The 22,594-nt window shown below is 36.2% G+C and overlaps 1 protein-coding gene and 1 non-coding gene across 10 annotated transcripts in view; both read right to left on the reverse strand.

The window, feature by feature from the left end:
* MGAT4C (MGAT4 family member C) overlaps nt 1-22,594 on the reverse strand; it is a 617,011-nt gene that overhangs the window by 409,273 nt on the left and 185,144 nt on the right. The gene's annotated exons all lie outside the window — the stretch shown is intronic.
* LOC118757614 (U6 spliceosomal RNA) lies at nt 10,789-10,892 on the reverse strand. The gene has a single exon (XR_004995285.2). It is a non-coding gene; the product is annotated as a U6 spliceosomal RNA (small nuclear RNA).

The following is a 22,594-nucleotide window of genomic DNA, read 5'->3' on the forward strand; positions in this document are numbered from 1 at the left end:
CAACAGGCACCTGGGTTTCTCAATGTCTTCACTACTGTGGATAGTGTTGCTTAAATACAGGGCTGCAGGTCACTTTCTCATACATTCCCAGGAGTGGGATAGATGGGTAATATGGCAGATGCAGTTTCACCTCTCTGAGCACTCTCCATACTGACTTCCATAGTGGCTGCATTAGTTTACCTTCCCACCAACAGTGGAGTAGAATAACTTTCTCCCCATCTTCCCACATCCATACCAGCAGGTGTTTTTGGTAGATTTCTGAATGTAGGTCATCTTCCCTGGAACTAGGTGGAACTACAATGTGGTTTTTATTTGTATTTCCCTAATAGTTAGGAAGCCTGAACATTTTTCATATATCTATTATCCATTTGAATTTGTTCTTTTGAAAAAATCATGCTCATTTTCTTTGCTTACTTTACCCAAGAGTTGTTTGTGTTGCCGTCACTGAATTTCTGAAGAATCTTGTAAATCTTGGATGTTAATCCCCTATCCGCTGTGTGGTGTGTAAAGATTTTCTCCCATTATGTTGATTGCTTTTTCACTTTGTTGATCATTTTGTTTGCTTAGTTTGATGTAGTCCCATTTTTTTTTTATTATGGCTATGACTGCCTGTGCCTTTGGTGATTACTTGAAGAAATCTTTACCAATGTCTATTTTCTATAGAGTGCTTCCAATATTTTCCTCTAATAGCTCGATGATTTCTGTGTGCAGACTTAGTTCCATGCCCCATGTAAAGCTGATTTTTGCATAAGGTGAAAGTTTCAGTCTTGCTTCCTTTACTGGCTGAGATTTCTTGAAGGAAAGAACCATTTTCCTTGGATTATTTTCAGTTCTCTTGTTGAAGATTAGTTAGCTTTACATGTATGAGCTTTCTTTGGAATTTCTATTCTATTTCATTGGTATTTTTCTCTCTTTTTATTCCAATAACAGACTGTTTTGATGACCACTGCCTAGAAGTATGTCTTAAGGTCTGGAACTCTGATTCCTCAAGCTTTATTTTTATGATTCAGGACAGCTTTGGATAATCTTGGTCTCTTGTGTTTCCAGATGAGTATTTCTATTATCTTTTCCATTTCTGAGTAGAATGCTATTAGAGTTTTGATTGAGATTACATTGAATATGTAGATTACTTTTGGTAACATCGGCATTTTGATGATGTTGATTCTTCTGGCACAGAATCATGGTAGATTTCTCTATCTTGTAATGTCTTCTTTTATTTCTTTTTTAAAATATTTTGTGATTTTCATTGTGGATGTCTTCCATATCTTTTCCTAGATTTATCCCAAGATATTTAAAGTTCTTGTATGCTATATCAAAGGGGATTATATTATAAGTTTATTTTCAACCATGCAGGTATTTGTGTATACTAGGGTCCTCCATTTGTGTTCATTGATTTTGTACCCTGCTACTCTGCCAGACTCTCCTATCTGTTCTAATAGTCTTTATTGAGTCTTCTGATTCTCCTATGGATAGAATTATATTGTCTGTAACAGGGAAAAACTTAATTCCTCATTTTCAATTTGAATTATTTTAATTCCTTCTTCTTGCCTAGTAGTTATAGCAAACTTGCAAAACTACAGTGAACTGCAGTGGTGGAAGTAGACATCCTTGTCTATTTCCACATCTTAGTGGAAAATTATATAGCTTTTACCCATGCAGTATGATGCTGGCATTGAGTTTTTCATAAATAGCTTTGACTGTATTATAGAATGTTTCTTCTATGCCTATCTTGCTTAAGGTTTTTAGCATGAAGTCATTTTAGATTTTAACAAACGCCTTCTTTGCATCTATTGAGATGACCATATGGTTTTACCATTCATGTACTTGATGTAGTGTATCAAATTTTTATTTACATATGTTAAGCTGTGCCTGCCTGTCAGGGATGTATCTATCTGGCCCAGGAGAATGGTCTGTCTGATGTATCGTTTGATTCTGTCAATGAGTATTTGCTGGAGGAGTTTTGCTTCTAGGTTCATCAGGTATATCTGTCTGTTGTGTCCCTTCTCTCTTGTGTCTCCCTACATGACGTTGGAATTAAGGTAATGTTGGCTTTATAGAAGCATTGCCTCCATTTCTATTGTTTCGAACAGTTTGGAGAAGACTGGGGTAAGAAATTTTAAAACGTTTGGTAGAATTCACCATTGAATTCCAAGTTTTTCTTTTTGTTGTTGTTGCTGTTGAAAGGGATTTACTTACTAATTCAATCTTCATCCTGCTTATAAGTATATTTAGATTTTTCATAACCTCCTGATTCAGTTTTGGTAAATTGCAGTGTCTTTGAAACCTATACATTTCTTCTAGGTCTTCTGATATAGTTTCGGGCTCTCATATTACTCTTCTGCCATAGCCTCTTCAGTCACAGCTCTTCGGCCACCACTCTTGCCCATGTAATCCTGCACCATTGGCTGCTAAGTCTTCCCCCATTCCCAGTTTCAGCAGTGCCTGGGATTAGGAAGACACCAACTGTGACTTCATACTAGATCACAGGGCTACCAGTGGTGCCAGTCTCATGTTTTGTTTTGTTTTGTTTTGTTTTGTTTTGTTTTGTTTCTTTCCTCTTCTTGCCAGAACCTGCAAGTCAGGTCTGAGAGCCAGTGGAACTCTTATGATTGCCGTGTATCTGTTTGCTGCAGCATGACTCTGCTCTCTATGCTGCTTCCTTGTGTCCACAGGTCTCATGTCTCTCTGCCATCAGAAAGTCCTCTCCTATTCCTCCAGATTGCACCCTCTCTGCTTTTCCATGGTTATCTTTCCCAACTCATTTTAATCTATCCTTACAACATTCTACCATCCTGCCCTCTGTCCTAAATTCATTTTTTTGTTTATCTAGACATTTTTTTACATTTTATTATTATTATCATTATCATTTTATGATACAGTTCCACAGGTTCCTGGCATTTCCCTTATCCCTTTTCCAATTCCCTCCCCCCCACCTAGTTCCTCTATATCATTACTAAAGTATAGTTCTTCATACACAGTCATATGTCCATCATTGGGGGCATGGACAATGGCAGAGAATCCAGCATTCTATTGTTAAGATATAGTAAACAGTTTCATTGTAAGGCCATCTTTGTCTAGAAGTAGAAATGCATACTACATTGTATCCTCACATCTGGATGTTAGTTTCCATTTCACAGCTACTGCACATCCTCTTAAATGAAAAGTCATAATACAAAATCAACAATAGAAAGAAAAATAGAAATTTACAATGCCATGAAGTTAAATAACATGTTACTAGATATGGTAGTCTCCATTACACAGCTACTATACATTCCCTTAAATGAAGAGCCACAAAGCAAAATCAACGTCAGGGAGAAAAAAGAAATTAACAGCACCATGAAGCTAAATAACATGGTACTAAATGACTAACGTGTAGCTGAAGAAATGAAAATCAAGAACCTTCTTGAAGAAAATGATGCTACTGTATGATCTACAAGTCATTGAATGATTTAATCAGAAGAAAGTGTTTTGAAGAGATGAAACTAACCGAAAACATCAAAACCCATGTGATATAGTTTCTGCTGATTTTATTAGTGTAGTGTGTCTCTTCTAGACAATAAATAGATGGGTTTTGTTTTTTAATCCAGTCTACTAATCTATGACGTTTGATTGAGCTTAAGCCATTTAAATTCAGAATTTAATACGTATGGGTGGTACTTTGGTCCTGTCATTTTTATGGGTGGTACTTTGGTCCTAAATTCATTTTTAATGCTACAAAATTGCAAGCTACAAAACCCCTTCTTCTATTGTTCTAGATAGATCAAAATAACCCTGGTCACATGATATTGTAATGAATAAACATCAATGTCAAAGATTTTTACATGATCTCACTAAAATTAAAAAGCCAATTTTTTTAAGGTTGAAGAACAAATATGATTTTGAGCCTAAAGCACAACTAGTCTCTGAAACCCGATGAATCACTAACCAATGTTAGAAGACAGCATACACCTAGAGATTTCTCTCTCCTGATTCATTGCTTGATTTCCTCAAATTTTAGAATACATATGCCATCCTTATAGTACCAAATCCAAAATTATCCATAGATCAATGTGGTAAATATGCTACATAATAGTAAAATCTTAGGTTGGTAATTAAGCCAGTTCATTGTGACTAAATGCTTATAAGCTCTACCTAGGTATCTGGTAATACAAAGATCATAACCTTACATATGAATATATGTAGGATTGTCTAAAGTCAAAAGTTAAATACCGAAAATTGTTCTCATTACTTGTACTTTCATAATCTCAGAAAATTTACCGCTGTCATCTTCTCAGTTGATCATCTTTATATGTTGAGGATATCAGCAATCTTGATCACTTAATTAAAGAAATGAATAACTTGGATTCATAGTTGTTTAGAGAAAATGATAACCTTAAGTTTACTGAGTCCAAATTTCTCATCTTAGCTATAACATAATTGGGACCCTCAGAAACAGAAATCAGATTATCGCTATGACGAGAGATAAAGTACCGCATAAATAAATCAGTACAATGGCCCTGGTGTTGGGGTGTCATGGATACAGCTGCTGCAAGGATGCAGGCATCTGTGATGGGTGCTTGCTCCCATCCACAGCTCAGCGCTATTGGCCTGGGAAAAGGACTCAATTCTTCACATGTTGTACACAGAGAGAAAATATCTTTTTGGAGTCCAAATGAATAATATACAAGACTCAAAAAATAATTGCCAAAAATGTATACTAATATGCTTTATCTCTTGAACTTCCTAAAATAAGCACAAATTTTGAAAGCACATGTGGTGTTTGTGTATATATGCATGTATATATTAACCTAGATTCAAAAAGAAAAATGTGCTAGTGTCCAACATTGGTAAACATGTGGGGCCAAGGAGACTTTCACATTTTCTATTCAATGTATGCATTTTAAATTCTTTACTGTATGCTATGGGAATATCTATGCATAATCACAATCATTTTTATATTAAATTGTATTGTTGTTTATATTGGTACTTAAATGATGGTCTCTGTGACTCTAAGGAAAAAACATTCAGTTTCTGGAATAGTAAACACATACTATAAGTAGGTACAGTTGGGATGTGTGTTGATTTATGTATGAGTGCCACATAAGTTCATTTCAATCACATTTAGTTTATTCACTTGGTTTCATTCTGAAGGAATGAATTCATTCTGATCATTTTGTCTTTGGTTGAGGAAATTGAACTCTAACAGATTGCAGTCCCGGGAGAAACTGCCTAGTGTTAGAGCTGCAAGTAATTGCTAAACTCCCACGTGCCTCAGGGGAGAAAGTCTGTCCTTGATTAGAAAAACATGCAAAGGGAAAAAAGGCAGTAAGCTCCTAGTTAATGGGCATGATAGTATTCTCTGTTCAGTGTTTTAGAGTAACAAGACATATTCTTCTCCATTTTGCTAACTAGAGGGTTAATTTATATTCCAAAAGAAATTTTAAAATTCTAGTCATTCTTTAGCTAGAGATTCTATAACTTCTCATAACCATACAGAAGGGCAGCTTAATTCAAATATAGTAAATAAATAAATTCAGTGGACTTATTTAAATTAATTTAATACATAATACTACACTATATACTTCTGACAACTCTGCCAAAGATAAGGATATCTTATTGTCCAATTATGGTGGATTCTACAGTCCAAAAATCAGTATGTTGTAGCAATGTAAGCACTTACATTGCTTCTGATGTACAACAGAATACTTTTTATTCTATATTTGAAGGAGGAAACAGGAAAAAAATTGTCTCATTTGTTTTCTTTCCTCCTAATCATGTACCATAAAGTGGAACATAATTTATATATCATCAAAGCCATCATATATACACATACACACACATACAGCTATGTGTAGGATTGAAGTCACTTAATATAATGACCAAAATTAAAGACATGTATATCAAATTCACAACTTTCGTGGAAAACTGAATAACAATACATTTCCTCAAACTTTTTGAATTTCCCATATATGAGACATGCTGGTATTGAATATGATTAAGCTCATTTGTTTCCCTAATGTCTACTTGGAATAACAAAGAATCCCTGAACAATACCAAAGAAACAGATAATTAACATAAACTACAAACTTAAAGCATAGCCACGTAACTGTGTCAAACTGAAAACAAAGCAGTTTCTGATTAATAAATTCTTGGTAAATCATATATTCAAAAACTTTTGCAACACATGTGTATTAGTATACACATGCAATATAAATAGTTTTAGCATATATCAAAAATTATTTTAACAGAAAAACAAACTGCTGCTAGAAGTACCAAATTTTTCTGGGGAAAATGACAAGCATTCTATTAATGTTCATAAACTTAGAAATTACTATAACAACCAAAACAATAAAAGCAACAGTGACAAAATTATAAGACTTCACTGGTTTTATGTATATAGACATACATATCAAAGCAAAATTATTCAAAAATGTTATTCTTTGCCCCCTACACATTAAAATGCAAGATTCACATACAGGTAGAAATTTCACGTAAAGCAAATTCAGTTTTTCATTTGCTATGTAATTGTGCCTTAACAAATGTCATTGTTTTTAAAATGAAGTGGAACTGTAGCACAATTACTCTTAAAGTTCTTTAAAAGACCAAGAAATTTTGATATGTATAAAATAGCAAGTTCATGTAAGCTGGGTTATATCTTGATCTGCAGAGACAGAAATGAACAATATGCTTGGATTAAATTAGAAAAATCTGACTATAACTTTAGCTAAGCCTTTTTTTGTATGATTAAGAGTAGTCTAAGCATTACTCTTATAATGAAGGTAATACTTTTATTTTTATTCTGTATGTTGATCCTGAAACGCATTTTGATTTGAAAACACAGTATTAACTCAGTGTGCTATGAGATATTTAATCTTTTCCAAATTGAAACTTTATATAAAAGTAAACTTTACTAGTCAAATGAGATATTCTTACTTACATTTAGCAATATTCGTTGATTCTTGTGTAATGCTTAAAGCACTTTTAAAGAACACCTTAAAATATTTTCTGTTTTTAAATCATTTTACGTGTGTTTTTAGGAAAAAAGTTGTGTACGATTAAGAGAGCATCAATCACAGCTTCGGTCCCGAGTCAGCCCTCTGGCTGTACTCACATGGTAAATCCCCTCTGGTTTCCAGCCCTTACATCCCACCAGCTGCTACAATGGCAACTATGACTGCCATTTAAAGGTTGTGGGGTTTTTTTTGTCTTTTATTTTCCTGTTTGTTTTGTTTGTTTCCTTGTTTATTTTTGTATGATGATAAAGAAAAAACGGTTAGAAAAGAGAAGGAGTATTTCATTAAACATCAAGTACCCATTATTATATTAAAACTTTAACCAAATAAGATATCAAGAAGAAAGGTGGGGGTTGTGTAAGTCATAAAATATCTAGTATGCATCCTGGGATGCGTGTTTTTTTCACTTGATTGACAATATGTAGTGAAACTAATTTCATAATGTCACAATTAAGGCGCAGAGTTTTGAATCTAGTGGATGCATATGAGAAAGTGTGAGATATGATATATGCTCTTTTTTTAAACTTTTTTCATTTCTACTTCAAAGACACTTTTTAGAGAAAGAGATAGGGAAAGAAGGTCTTCCATCTGCTAGTTCACTTGCTAAATAGCTGCAAGGGCCAGAGCAGAGCTAATTCGAATCTATAAGCCTGGAGCTTCTTCCAGGTCTCCCAAATGGGTGCAGGAACCCAAGGACTCGGGCCACTCTCTCCTGCATTCCAAGGCGTAGCACTGAATCCAAATTCAGGACACGAACCAGTGCCCGTATGGGAGGCTGGTGCCACAGGGCAGGGAATCAGCCTGCTACAACAGCACGTTGTCCTCATGATTTATCCCTTCTAAGACTTCAATGTTTTTAGAGATAATTTTTAAAAAGGCATATACAATGATAACCAAGTTACCTTGGTGATTATTTTTCAGAGTTTATCTTCTTCTTATTCTTATTCTGTCAATCTAAAAGTATATACAAATTAATAAATACTTATTCTGTATAAAATATCATTATAATTAACCAATGTCTTCTTATGTATGGAAGATCATTGAAATGACGGAATTTTTAAAAGTACATTTAGTACAAGGATAGTTACATGATTGCACAACTCCCTCTGGTAGTATTGGTGATTTTGACGAATTGTCTCTTTTTCCCTCTCTAATGATCATATGTTCAAACAGCTGTCTAACATTTCAACCAACAAGTATTAGTTTGACCCTTTCCTCTGAGAATAGTGGTATCTTATTGTGAAAATCTTCATTCATCTTCCTATGTGGTAACATTACAGTGAATACATCTGTTACAGCTGAAGGCTGACTTAGAGGTAACATTAATATTTATGTGGTTGTCTTGTCCCTTCATTGTCTATATGTGTACAATGTTATACCTTATACACACTTTCACTTAAAATCTGGGAGTGACAGAGAAGGAATGTCAGAAAGGAAAAGAGAGCTTCTACCTGTTTGTTCATTCTTTCCAAATGGCCACACAACCAGGACTATGTCAAGCCATATTCAGGAGTCTAAAACTCCATCTAGATTCTGGACATGGATATTTGGGGCCCAGGTATTTTGGCTATCCTCTATTGCTTTATCAGGAATATTAGCAGGGAGATGGATCAGCAGCAGAACAATTGGGAGTTTAATTGATGCTCTGATATAGAATGTAATCAGTGCAAATGGAATATTAACCCAGTGTACCAGAATGCCAATCACACCAATTATTGCATTTGTGGCCTGTGGTATGAGCAAGTATGATAGACAAATACTATGGAAATAATTTATGCATCATAAGTATATGATACTATATTATGTGAGTCATCATGAACACTGGAAAAAGTTCATATGTGACAAATCAGTGGTAAATTTCTATTAGAAAAATAAGTCTAATAGGCTTCAATTGAGTGAGTGCAGGCATTCTAAAGGTGGAGAAAACAATGTTTGAAATTCTTGCTAAAACAGATTACAATTCAAGTTTTCCTATCTGTTCATGATTCTTTGACTATTTTGTGAGTTTCACTATGCAGACAAGAGCACTAACATTCTCATTACTAAGTTTGCAGTAGCTATCATTGTATTTGACATGGGTTAAAACTTCAGTAAATACAAAGAAAATAGAGTGAGAAAAAAAGAATAATACATGGATGAATAGGAAGAAAATGAAGAAGTCATTTTAGCAACTAATAAAATACCACAGAATCACCATAGGAGAAATTAAATAACAGGGCTATCACCAAATAAAACTGATCTTCATTAAAGTTATTTTATAACATATGGCATGTTACAGTAATATGTATGAAAATGTGGTAATTACACCAAAAGTCACAGGAAAATTTATCTCATAATAAAATTGAACTTTGCATTATTATATATAATTACTAAATAACCAACTACTTCTAACAAGAGGTACAATGACATAATGATAATTCTTTCATTTATTCAGATATATTTACCTCAATATCTAGCCTTTTAAAAATGGTTTCATAAATAAGTATTTTAGCTATCACAGTTATTCATTTTATTAAACATTCTTTATCTAACTATATTTCTACTCATTTTTATTTTTTGCTTTGTTTTTGTTTTAAGGCCATGGTGGGGAACACTGTCTTAAGAAAACCAAAACCAATCATACTAGTCTGTGCTTTCAGGATATCTCAAAACATGGGAAATAAAGGTAAAAATGGACAAGTAGGAATACAGTAAACTAAGAAGCTTGTACATAGTAAATAATAGTGAAAGAAAATACTGGCAAATAGTTCACATCTGACGAAGGGTTATCCTTTACCATATAAAGAACAGAAAAGAGAAATAATCAATTATTTTCCAGTTTCATTGCAAGTCCATCTTTTATTCAAAAGTTGACATGTTTACTGCGATGTATCTCCACTTACGGTATACATTTTAACATCTTTACTACTGGAGTATTAAGCTTATCTAGTAAAGTAAAATGCAAGTATGTCATTTTAAGATGAGGGGAAGAAAGGGAGTATACAGGAAAGGTGGTGGATGGGATGGGAGGTGTCCCTATGTTTCTAAATCTGAAGCATGAAGTAAGCAAGTTATATTCACTATATACAAGTAATTAAAACTAATTTTTAAAAGCTCATAACATCAAGCATGTACATTCCTCAATATCAACAACAAAATATATGAGCCAAAGGTCTCAATAGGCATTCCTCAAAAGTAGTACAAACAGGCAAAAGAAAAAAAAAAATATATATATATATAAAAGTGTTCAATCTCACCAGCCACCAACAGAATGTGAATCCATACCACGACAAGCTATCAGCTGGAATCACTTCAGCGGGAATGATTATAATCAAAAAGACAAAAATATCAAATGCTGATGAGGATGAGCCAAAAGTAAACACTCACTGATGGAAGAATGCAAATTAGTGGAACTACTATGGAAATCAATAGAGATTCTCAAAAAAACTAAAAACAGGGCGGGATGCTTGGTACAGCAGCTAAAGCACAACTGGATTGCTATATCTTGTATTGTATTCTTGAGTTTCTGTCTAACCTCCGCCTCCGACTCTTATGCCCAACTAAGGTATCCCTAGCAGGCAGCAGTGACAGTTTAAATATTTGCGTTCCTGCCACTGTGAAAGACTACAATTGGGTTTCTAATTCCCAATTTTAAATTGGCTGATCTGCAGATAATCCAGGCCTGTGGGGAGTCAACCAGTAAACGAAAGACCTCTCATCCATTCAAACAATTAAATTGAAAACACAAATAAGATTAACTCATTTACTTTAAAAATAATTAAATGTGGACCTACTTTTTATTTTTTATTTGCTTATTTTAAATATGGAATGCTTCATAAATTTGCATGTCATCCTTGTGCAGGGGCCATGTTAATCATCTCTGTATGCAGCCAAGGGAAGAACCTTGGTGAACCTACACAATATCATGTGGGTTTGAATTTCTAAACTTGTAGGTTAAATAACCTTCCTTTCCTGTATATAAAAAAAAAATAACCTAACCCATGACACAGTTCTCCTACTTCTGACTATACATACTTTAAAAATGTAAAAAATATAAAATCATCATATATGGTAGGACTTCCAAAATGACTGAATAGAAATCCTCTTTGTTCACTGTCACAGAGGAGACCCAAAGCAGAATGTTACACCTCAAAGTGACTATGTAAAGTACAGCAGAATGCAACAGGGAATGACAGGATTCAGAGATATGATACAGCAAAAACAAACAAAAAAACAGTCAAGCAACTGCTGCTTAGTTTTGAATTGTTCCCCCTCCTAATTTGCCTGTGAATGCAGTGGAGGACAGCTCATGTGCTTGGGACCCTGCACCAATGAGAGAGACCCAGAAGAGACTCGTGGCTCCTCAATCTAGCCTTTATATCCACTTTGGGAATGGATCAGCAGATGAAAGACATTTTCTCTGTCTTACCCCCACCTCTCTTTGTAACACTGCCTTTCAATTACATAAAATAAATACTTTTTAAAAATTCACACTTAGATCCTATGGTTCAGAATAGGAACTTAAATTATCCTACCACAAACCTTAAAGCACAGGCTGTATAAACTATGTATATTTGGTATGTCTTGAGAAAGCATCCACCTCAGAATATATATGATCGAGTGGAACAAAAGCCCCCCACAGGTTCCCATCCAATTGTTCCAAATTACAAATATTGGACAGATTGAAGCCTAACAAGTACAAAGAGACCCAGTGGAGCAACAGTAAAGTAGCACTCAAGCTCACAGTGTTCTGCTTTACATGGGAGAGAACAGGGGAGGAACCCTTCCTGCAGAACTCTATGTGTAGGTGCACCCGCCTGCTTAGACTTGGGCCCATCCTCCCAACATGCTTCCCTTCACCTACCACCTGTGCCATCATTTCCTGCTGTTCAGATCCTAAGGATTCCTGAGGAAGACTCCTGTGACCCCAGATCACTCAGCCTACCACTGTTCAATACTGTGACATTCAAACTAAGTTGTGGAATGTACACATGCCTAAACTATTCTCAGTGCCTGTGCCCAGGCAGCATGTAGAGGTTGATATGTTCCATTCATTCCAGTATCAATGTTGGTCTTGTGACTTTGTGTCCTTGCATAGATAATGACTAGGAATCAATATCCTTTACCCAAATTCATATTACTGGTGCTACAAGTTCAGGCGCTTACACAGCTGAGAGGTGTATGTTCCATCCATCTTATTGCCAATTCTGTTCCCCAGGTATTATGCTCTCTCTAGGGCAAAGACCAAGGGTTCTATATGTTCCAGATCCGATTACCCCACCCATACTGGATGATCTTACATCTTCTGTCATTCACACAAACAGAAGCTGAAGGACAAGTGCCAGGAAGATTTCATTAATTGCAACTGAACCAAAAGTCAAAGTAGGCTACGAACCATCACCAGGAAATACTAAGTCAGATAAACCTCATCAGTAAAAGAGCACTACACTTTGACAAGCAATACACTTCAACAAGCATATAATGGAAATGCCACATTGACAAAATTCATTATAAGGATTCAAAATGAATGAGTAAACACTACAAGACAGAAGGAACAAAACAAAGCTATAGCATCAGCTACAAAAAGAGGCTTGATAAAATATCCATAAATGAACAATTATAAAGATAATAAAATATAGGAGAGAATAGAGAGGTGAAGTCCTAATTCCTAAACAAAATGTGGAATAAATTCAAAATATGAATGAGAAATTTAAAAAAAGAGAGATATTGAAAAAGAATCAGATAATTCAGAGATTAAAAAATCCAGCCAGTCAAATAGAAAACATGATTTAAACCCTCAACAACAAGGCCTGAGGGAGTGGTAGAAATGTTAAACATGTCAGTACTTAGTCATTATTTATAGTTAATAATTTTTATGAAAATAGGATAAATTCTTTAATTAAAATATACAGATAGACTGGATATGGTTTTAAAAGACCATTACATATTGACTGCAAAAATAATCAACTTAGTGATAAATAAACATATTTTTAAAACAAAGAATGAATGAAGTATTCTAAGGCAAGCCGCACAGTATAATATCAGAGAAAATGACCTCAAAAGTAAAAATTAATAATAGACAAAATTTGTTACTAAATAATAATTTAAAAATTCACAAGCTGATACAATCATTGCAAATGCATATGTGCCAAATGCCACCATAATCAGTAATATACAAGCATTATTTAATTATAAAGGGAGAGAAAAACTCAGATACAATTGAAGTGGGGGATTTTAACATTCCATTTTCATTAATGGGACAGACAAAATATCAACACAGAATCATCAAATTACAGTACAGACCAAATGGCGTTAAAGGGTACCTACAGAATACAGCATATCAGAGCTTCAGAGTGCTCATTTTTTCATTAATATACAGGATATTCTCAAGGGATAGTATGTGTTAGATAAAATAAAAACAGCAAAAGAATGCATGTTTAGCTGAGCACCTAATGTGCACATATCACATTTTGAATTCCAGTGTTAATTCCTGGCTCCAGCTCCTGACTCTAGATTCCTATCATGAAGACTCCAGAGAGCAACAATGTTAACACAAGGAATTGGGTTTGGGACCTGGACAACTGCCCAGTGTTAAACTTGGCAGGTATATGGAGATTGAGTTAGTGGGTATGAGCTTTACCTGCTTCTCAAATAAATTAAAATACACATTGCAGAAAAAATATATTTTTTTCATTTTTCTAGCTTTATATTAGTATGAAAAGAATATATTTCATGGGTAAATCCTAACATGATAAGCATACTTACCTTCCCTGTTCCCTTCTTCAATCACTATCCTTCATTCCAGAAATAAAAAATTAAATTAAAAAATTCTAAATATTCATTCAATATAATAAAAAGCTGAACAAAACAAACATATTAAAATTTATATGGTAAAAAAATAGCTTTTACAACAATATGGCCTAAATGAAAAAAAAAAAAACCTCAGTCAATAAATAGCCTAAATGTATTTCAAAGACCTGGAAAAACAATATAAAATTGAGGCCAAAGTTAGCAGAACAAAATAAATAGTACAAATCAGAAAAGATATGTGAAATGGATACCAAACAGACAATACAAAATATTAATGATACTAACATTTTTTTAATGTCAAAAATGTTGATAAATCAATACTAAAAACCAGAAGACACATACAAATAAAATAAGAAATAAAAATGGAGATACAAAAATCAAAAGTTCATAAGATACTCTTGAAATCACATGCAATCAAATTGTAAAATTTAAGACATGCATTTCGGGCTGCACATAACTGGCCATAATTGAAACAGGAAGATTGGAAGACTTGAATAGATCCATAATGAACAAAAGTTTTGAATCAGTAAAAGCAACTTTCACAACAACAAAAATCCTGTACCAGCTGGCTCTACTGCTGAATACAGCCAAACCATTAAGCAAGAACTAGCATCAGTTATTTTGAAAGTATTTCAAAATATTGAACAAGACATAACCATTTTAGTATTCACTCTGTTAAGCTGTTAATACCCTGATCCCCAAACCAGAAAAGGATATAACTCTAACCACAAAGAAAACTAGAGTATAAATATTCCTAAAACTATATGAATGTAAAAATTCTCAAAAAATACAAAAAAAATTTTCAATTCAATTCCAACGACCCATAAAAAGTTTATTCACACTGAATACTTGGATACAAGAATAATTCAACATTTACAAATCAATGAAAAACTATGTGTTATATCAACACAATGAAATATAAAATCACACACTTGTCTTTAACTTTAAAAAATCCAATGAAATTAAATATCTCTCATACAAAAATTCTTAAATTGGATTTGGAAGCAACACACCTTCAGATAATACAGGCTATAAATTACAATCCCACATTCAATAGCAATTGAACACTGAAACATTAAAACTATCTTCTCTGAGACCTGTAATCACAGAAGAACTTCTGCTCTCACCAACACTAGGGTGAAAAATCAAACACAAAGACCAATGGAAAAGAAGAGACAGCCGAGAAATGGATGCACATTTCTACATCTACTTATTTTGTACTAAGGATTTAAAACCATCATTTGTCATGTGCAGTAAAATGTATGGCAGAAGCAATCAAGCAATCATTAAATTACATCACATAATCCAGGCCAAGAAAAGAAAATGCAGCATATTCTCTCTCAGATGTGGAACCTCAAGGAATTTTCCATGTGAACATAGAATACTGACTACTAGAAATTGAGAATTGGCATTTGGGACTAGGGGGGAGATGGAATAGCAGGTACAAAATCATTATCACTTAGAAGTAGCAAGTTCTAATGTTCCACAGTACAATGGGTTTATTACAGTTCACAATGCTGTACTACATAGAATATAAAGACCTGGAAACCAGGAGCTGGTAGGATGCATGAAAATATATATACATAAAAAAGATAAGGAAACTGATTGATTGTCTGGCTTGCATGATCTATGCTATAAACATATCTTGAAACACTGTAGTGTGTCCTATAAAAATGTACAAGTATTGATTGCTAATCTAAAATTTCAAATAACGAAGTAAAGAAGAGATGATATTGCAACAGAGCTTATTATTGAAATGAGATTGATGGTGGCTGAGAATGAGGAGTATTAGTGGAGATTCTGGATGCCATTAATGTTCTGATTCCTTTTTTAAATCTGGGTACTAAATGAATTCTGTTCGTAAGCATCTATGGAATAGTGGTTTTTCTATATGTATACTATACTTGGGTAAAAATTCAAATTAAAAGAGCCGGTCAATATTGTTCTATTTCAGTGTAAAGTCTTTGAATATAAAGTGCTTGAAGAAATAAGCACAGAACAATAAATTTTCAATCAGATTTTTTATGTTTCAAAAACATAAACTGTGGTCTTTTGCAAAGATATACTTATAAATCAAGTAATTTTTATCTGTTTGTAACAAAGAAACCATGAATCCAAGCTAGAAATCAGGCTTTAGTTATTCTGTTTCCATTTATTCACCTAAAATTAATTCATGCATTTATTACTAAAGATGAACTGATGCATAATGCACTAGTATTCTGTATCCATTTGTTAAAATCATGAAAAAATTGTCCTGATAGCTTTCTGAAACATTTGAAGTAAACTGCTCACTAATTGCCAGTGACATTTATGAACCATCAGCAATCTGCTAAAGGTAATACATATAGACATTAAACAACACAAATAATTAATTTTAAAATAATTAAACCCATTAAATTTGTGCCAAATTAAATTATGCAGACATTAAAAACTTTAAAAACCATTTTGATATAAAGCATGCAATACAATTTTATTCAAAATAGTCAACTGTCACTTCTAGTTTCTTAGCTGGATCTGCCTAATACTTTTTTTACTGCTTTTGTTGGTGTTCATTAGTCTTTGAAAGCAAATGTGACAAAACATAAATTATCTTCTCTCATTTAACATTTTGCCCTTGCAAAAAGTAAAATAGCTTTAAAGTGAAAGGCAGGTAGATAAAGGTAAATGCACTGCATGTCATATTATTCAGTTTTACAATTTCTTTTCCTTTAGAAAAATGAAGAAAGTAAACCCATCTAGAGGTTATGAATAGTTTGTGAATCAATTTATATATTATTGTACTACATAAAGTTTATAAAAAGAAGAAAAATGGATTTAATCTATTTGAATGCTCTGTGCAACGGATGTCCTATTCCACTGATAAGTGGTAGCTGTCAACTGATGACAGATATATGCTTTGTAATAGTGACATGCCAATTACCACAGAGAAGATAATCTCTTATGTATTTGAAAGTAAAGTCCAGAATACAATGAGGCACTAGCTTCCCTCAAGTTCAGTGTAAATAAAACTGTACTAGTACCGACAGAGAGGAGAGACCGACAGAGAGGAGAGACCGTCTGTTCTCTAAGACTATAGTTGAGGCCTCTCATTTCCTACAAGCACAACTATTAAACACTCAGAGCTGCGTCCATTGCTCTAGGGATGGATTTACGCAGTCCAATAAGAAGATGGACTTGCACTAATCTACCTGTGACTTCTCATGATTTGTTTTTTTAGATGTAAATTATATTTATTAATAGACTAATTCAAAATTTAATGAAACACTGTGTAAAGTTTACTATCTTTTATGAAAATACTATATTCTATAGAATGTATTTGCTCACTGTAGAAAATGAACAACTGGGAGAACCCAAGTATCTATGTAACTGTGTCACATAATACAATGTAATTAATGAAGTTAAATAATAAATAATAAAAAAAAGAAAATGAACAATAAATAAAAATGCATAAAAACTAAAAATTATTAATCATCTAACATGCAAATATCTTGTGTTTTTCTTTTCATTCTTTTCTCTTTGCAATAAACTGCCACTATCCCTGTTACACACACTATTTCGTCTGATCCATATATCTTAACTTGACTTCTCATGATTTGTAACAAGCAATACTTTTGAAACAGAACTCTCATTTGGGCTCAGGGTAGGAAAACATGCTTTTGATTCCTTTCTGATCAACATAGCTTGTTTTCCTCAATTAGAGAAAGAGACAATCAAAATTATTAGAGTAGGCCACTTGTAAAGAAAAAATGTGTTGGAAGGAAATATAAGAACTTACAATAAACTACAGAGCCATTCTTAAATATCCAAGAATCTCGATTCATCTAAAATGAAGAGATAGGAATATTACTCTAATATTTTGAAAGACTGATAGGATTATTTAACATTGAATGTGAGCCCCAAATCTTATCCCTTTACTCTTTTTCCAAGATTAAAAATTCTGAAAGTCTTTGTTCTTAAATGATAAATTGCTAAATAATTATTATCATCAAAATGTAAAAAGGCACATTATGCTGTCAGAAATGCATGGCATACTGCATTGATTTTATTTAATGATTGTTTCTTTATAAATATTTATGAAAACCCAAAATGATAAATTATAGGGTTCTCTGAAGGACAAAACTCATCTCTTAGAAATTGCATTAACTCATAAAAGTATAGGAAGTACTGACAATCTGATAATTTTGCAAACACTATCTAAACATCTAAACCTACAGTTGCTTGTTTCAGCAATTTCCCTGCCTCAGGTATTACTATTAGGGGATTTGAAATGAGTATTTTTGACTATTAGAGTTATGAAACTTTATATTCTTACTCAAAATACTCCACTTCTTTTGTTAAATTCAACAACAACAAAGAAATTGTCTGTCCCAGAGGGCATTTGACAATGTATGTAGATATTTGTGATAGTCACAAGGGCCCACACACATACAATGCACCCAGATCTGGGATGGCTGCTAAATCTTGCACTGGACAGCAATCGCAACAACGATGACCAGACAACAAATATCAACTGTGCCTCTGCTGAGAAGTTCTAATCCAGGCAGCATGAGCGAAAAATGAAAAGCATGTAAATGACACATGGTCCACACAATTTCTAGAAAAAAAGTCATCAATATTTCATTTTTTAGACTTTGCAAATCTTACGTCTAAATAGAAGATTACATTTACAATACGAAAGTAACTGACAACGCAATAAAGAAAAGAAAATCCAATTAAAATTGGAAAAAAGGAAGATGCATTTCATATATATATATATATATATATATATATATATATATATATATATATATATGCTCTTTTTAAAACATTATTATTCTTGGTGATGTTTACATAGTTGAGACGGATACATGCCCTTATGGACCATGAGTTAGGGTAGAAATGGTCATGGATTATGGGAAAGTGGATGAGACTATTGTTTCAAATTTTTTTTTCTCCTTCCTGTATCTGGGGTTTGGGGAAGACAAGTGGAGAAACTCCACCTAGCATTACAACTGCTTCAGTATTCAGGGATGGGGAATGACCATCTAACATCATCCCAGGGTCCCCAGAGTAGAATATGCTCCAAGGGTTCTGCTCAAGTTGTCTCAATACTTCGGAAATGCTATTGATCTCACCAATACAGGGATAAGTGAATCCTTCCAAGGTCCATGGGCTGACAAAGTCCACCATAGACAGTCTCCATTCACCCAGATATTTATTGCCAATAATTGACTGGAGTAGTTGTCCAACTTGTTTTGCCACCCATCCCCTGCTATGGTACTAAATGTTCTCTTCAGGCCCCAGTGGACTGCCATATCCTCCATGTGCATCTGGGCATGTCCTTCACTGCTTCATCTTTTCCACTGAGGAGTCCCAGTTGTGATACATGAACTTCACAGTCAGACAACAGATTCTGCAATTCTCCACATGGTTGGAGTTCTGAGTCCAGTGATTCAGTTGGGGGGAATCCCCAAGAAAACCTAGTCTGAAGTGATCCCAGACCTGACTCTTTTGTGTGTTTCCCAGTAGGAATCTGGCTCAGTCTTTCACCCACATCAGCTAATGCACACACTGGTAGTTACAGTTGCTGGGTCAGTTCTGTCTCTAACCAAAGGATGCTGTGGCACAGCCCAACCCTGTCCACACACACAAGGCCCAAATATACATGAGTGTGAACTTTAGCCTAGTTGGAACAACCCCCAATAACTCCCACTAGGCCCCCTCACAGCCCTGGTACCTGTGTAAGCAAGTATGTGAAGCGGACTGATCCAGTCTGTCCTACATTCAATTCAAGCTCCTATACACATCAATTGGCACTTGAGCCTAGCTCAATTCAACAGACTCCACTATCCAGCTCATACTCATGCCAGTGGGTGGCCCTGCCTGTCTAGCCAGACCCTCCCCAAGCCCTGATCTTCATGCGCACCAGTGGGAGTTGCAACCCATCAGAGAGGTGCCCATGGTCTCCCTAATAGGCCCACTCCCAGTCCTAGATCCTGCACTTTACATGTGTTACTACAGTCTAGCTTGACAGGGCTTGCCCACAGTCCCAGCACTTGCCAGCTGATGCTGCAGCAAAGAACAATTAGCCTGCACTTACTCTGGCTCATGCATAAACCAGTGGAAACAATCAGTTAGCCCAACCTGGCTCTCCCCCTAATCCAATTCACATGTAGGCCACCAGGTTTTATCCCTACCCATCCTGAACTGCAACCAATCACAGTTCTCATGCTCACTAGTAGGAACAGCTGCCGGGGGGGGGGGGGTCTCCACCAGCCCCCATACCGGGTTCATCACACCATGTCACTCTGGGATTCATGTGTGCTGGGGGTGATGCGATCCACTCTAGTATGACTTGCTTCCCCTCAGCATTTGCCAGTGGGTGCTGAGGACTGGCCTGGCCTGGTCTGTCCTCAGTTCCAGCTCATGTGGCAGCCTATAGTAGTCAAGCCAACTTCCATTCCCAGTCCTAACAGCTGGTGTTGCAGCACAACCTGATGTGTCCCACACCTCAATCCTGGTTCTCAGATATGCCAGTGGATGTCATGAATCAGTCCAGGCTGGCCCACTCGCAGACCTGACCCATACATATGCCGAATTGCACCACAACCTGGCTTGGTCAGGGCTACTCCCTGCCTTGGTTCTTGTGCTCACCCGCAGTGACTGTGTTCTTACAGAGGACCCCCTCCCCAACAAGCTCCTCTATTAGGTCTCCTATAAGTGGCAGATCTCAGACACACTGGTGGGTCCTTGGCCCAGACTGACATATACCACCTCCTGTATGGGCAAGAACAGTGGCCTTGCCCAATTGGCCCACACTCACTCATTCCAGTTGTTACTATTGGGTACTACAGCACAGCCATACCTGGTCCATGCACAAGACATAGTTCTTGCATGGTTCATCAGTTGCCAAGACCGAGCCAGTTATCAACACCCACTCTGGCCCTAATGAGCAATAGTGGTGCTGGAATCTAGCACAGAATTACATACTTCATTACACCTGTACTGAGGGACACTGCAGTCATGCCCAGTCCAGATTGCTGTCCCTGTGGTTACTCTGATCCAGGTTGGCATAGACTTTCCCACGTCTTCGCCTTTGCCATTGGATGCTACAGTCTGGCCCGTCCCAGTCTGTCACAGTTCCAACTCTCACTGGTGAGTGCCGTAGCCTAGCTCAGCCTAGTCTGCTCCCATCCCTAGTCATGCAAACCTGTAGGTGTGATAAATGAGCCCGGCATGACCCACACTCCAGCCTGGCTCCTACACATGCCAGTGTGCTAAGGTTTGGCCTAGCCATACCCAATGTACCCCCTACTCTTCTTGGAACCAACCCACACACTTGCCAACAAGTGGAGCTTCCCTTCCCAGCCTGACCAACACCCAGGCTTGAATCACATACTTACCAGCAAGAGATAGGGTCCACTAGAAGTTTCCCAAGTTTTCCCACCAGACCCACTCCCAGAAACAGATCTCACCTGTGTTGGTGGTTGCTAGACTCTTACCCCTCTGCCCTCTCTGTAACAGCCTTTGTATGAGCTGGTGGATGTTGCAACACAGCCCTCCACAAACCCTATTTCTGGGGTGCACCTGTGGGTGCTGCAACTGGGACCTGCCATGGGTGTCAAAGAATTTCATGGTCATGCTTAACTAGCCCCACACCACTCCCAGCTCTTAAGCCAACCAGCGGAAATTGCAGATCTGAAAGTGAGTCAACTTATCCCCTACAGAATGATTCGCAGGCATGCTGCTTAGTGTCATGACCCAGACTAACCTTAACAATCCCCTCTCTGGACACTCACTGGCAGATACCTTTAATCTATCCCTGCCAGGTCAGCCCCTAGTCCTAGTCCTATCTTTAGTGTGCACCAGTGAGTGGTGGTCATGTAAACTAGCCCAGCTGAGCTCTCCCACATGGACTGATGTATCAGTCTGGCCCATAAAAGTATTGTGTCCACTCCCCTCCAAACCACATTGTTCAGTCCCCTCGTTTACCTTCAAGTACAGTGGCCTTGTTGATGGGAGTCCTTCAGAAGTCATTCCTCATGTACAACTGACCCCTCTGTCATCCTCCCTCATCTCCAGACCCTTTCCCTGTTCTATCCACAATCCCTGCATGGGTGAGTACATAGGTTTCCCAGCCCAGCCTTCCTGTTCATGGCATGTGCGCTGGCTGTGAGGACTGTATCCCTCCACACACTCAAGATACAGTCCCAGTCAAAGCTCCCCAAGCCCAGTTACCAGCCCATCAGGCCATCATGCTAAGCTGGAGATCTCCCCTCCTCACCCTCCATCCAACCCAGGACCGAGCATCCGGGGAAATCCCCAGGCTCACTCTGCCTGCCTGGGCATGAGAACCCAGGTCTCCACATGCTCCTGCTGGTGTTATCCCCTGGCGTTTAGCCCATATTCCCAGGCCCCATGAGCCGGCTGCCCACAACTGCTGCCAGTGTGGGAATGATGGTAGTGGGTTCTGCCAGGACTGTGTCCTGTAAAAAGTACTGATCTACTTTTCTCTTACACCTTTCCTACTATGAATATGGATGCAGAAATATTGTTGCTTAGAAAGCTGAATGTGCAATCCAAAATGCTAAAAATCAGAGTTATGAACCACCATGGCTTCTTCTCACTGCAAAGTTTCTAATCAGAAAAAAGAAATCATTTTGCACTTGGTCCAATTTTTTATTATTATATGTTGTGTATTAATGTTTTCAAATGATCACAAGTTTTTTGCATAAGATCAGATAAGTATGGAACGCATTAAAGTGCTCAGACTGGATATCTGATTATGTAAATGTATTCTAATTATATGTACAATACACCATACTTCAGTGACT

Source organism: Ochotona princeps, chromosome 15 (assembly GCF_030435755.1).
Source record: "Ochotona princeps isolate mOchPri1 chromosome 15, mOchPri1.hap1, whole genome shotgun sequence".
Taxonomy (NCBI): Eukaryota; Metazoa; Chordata; class Mammalia; order Lagomorpha; family Ochotonidae; genus Ochotona; species Ochotona princeps.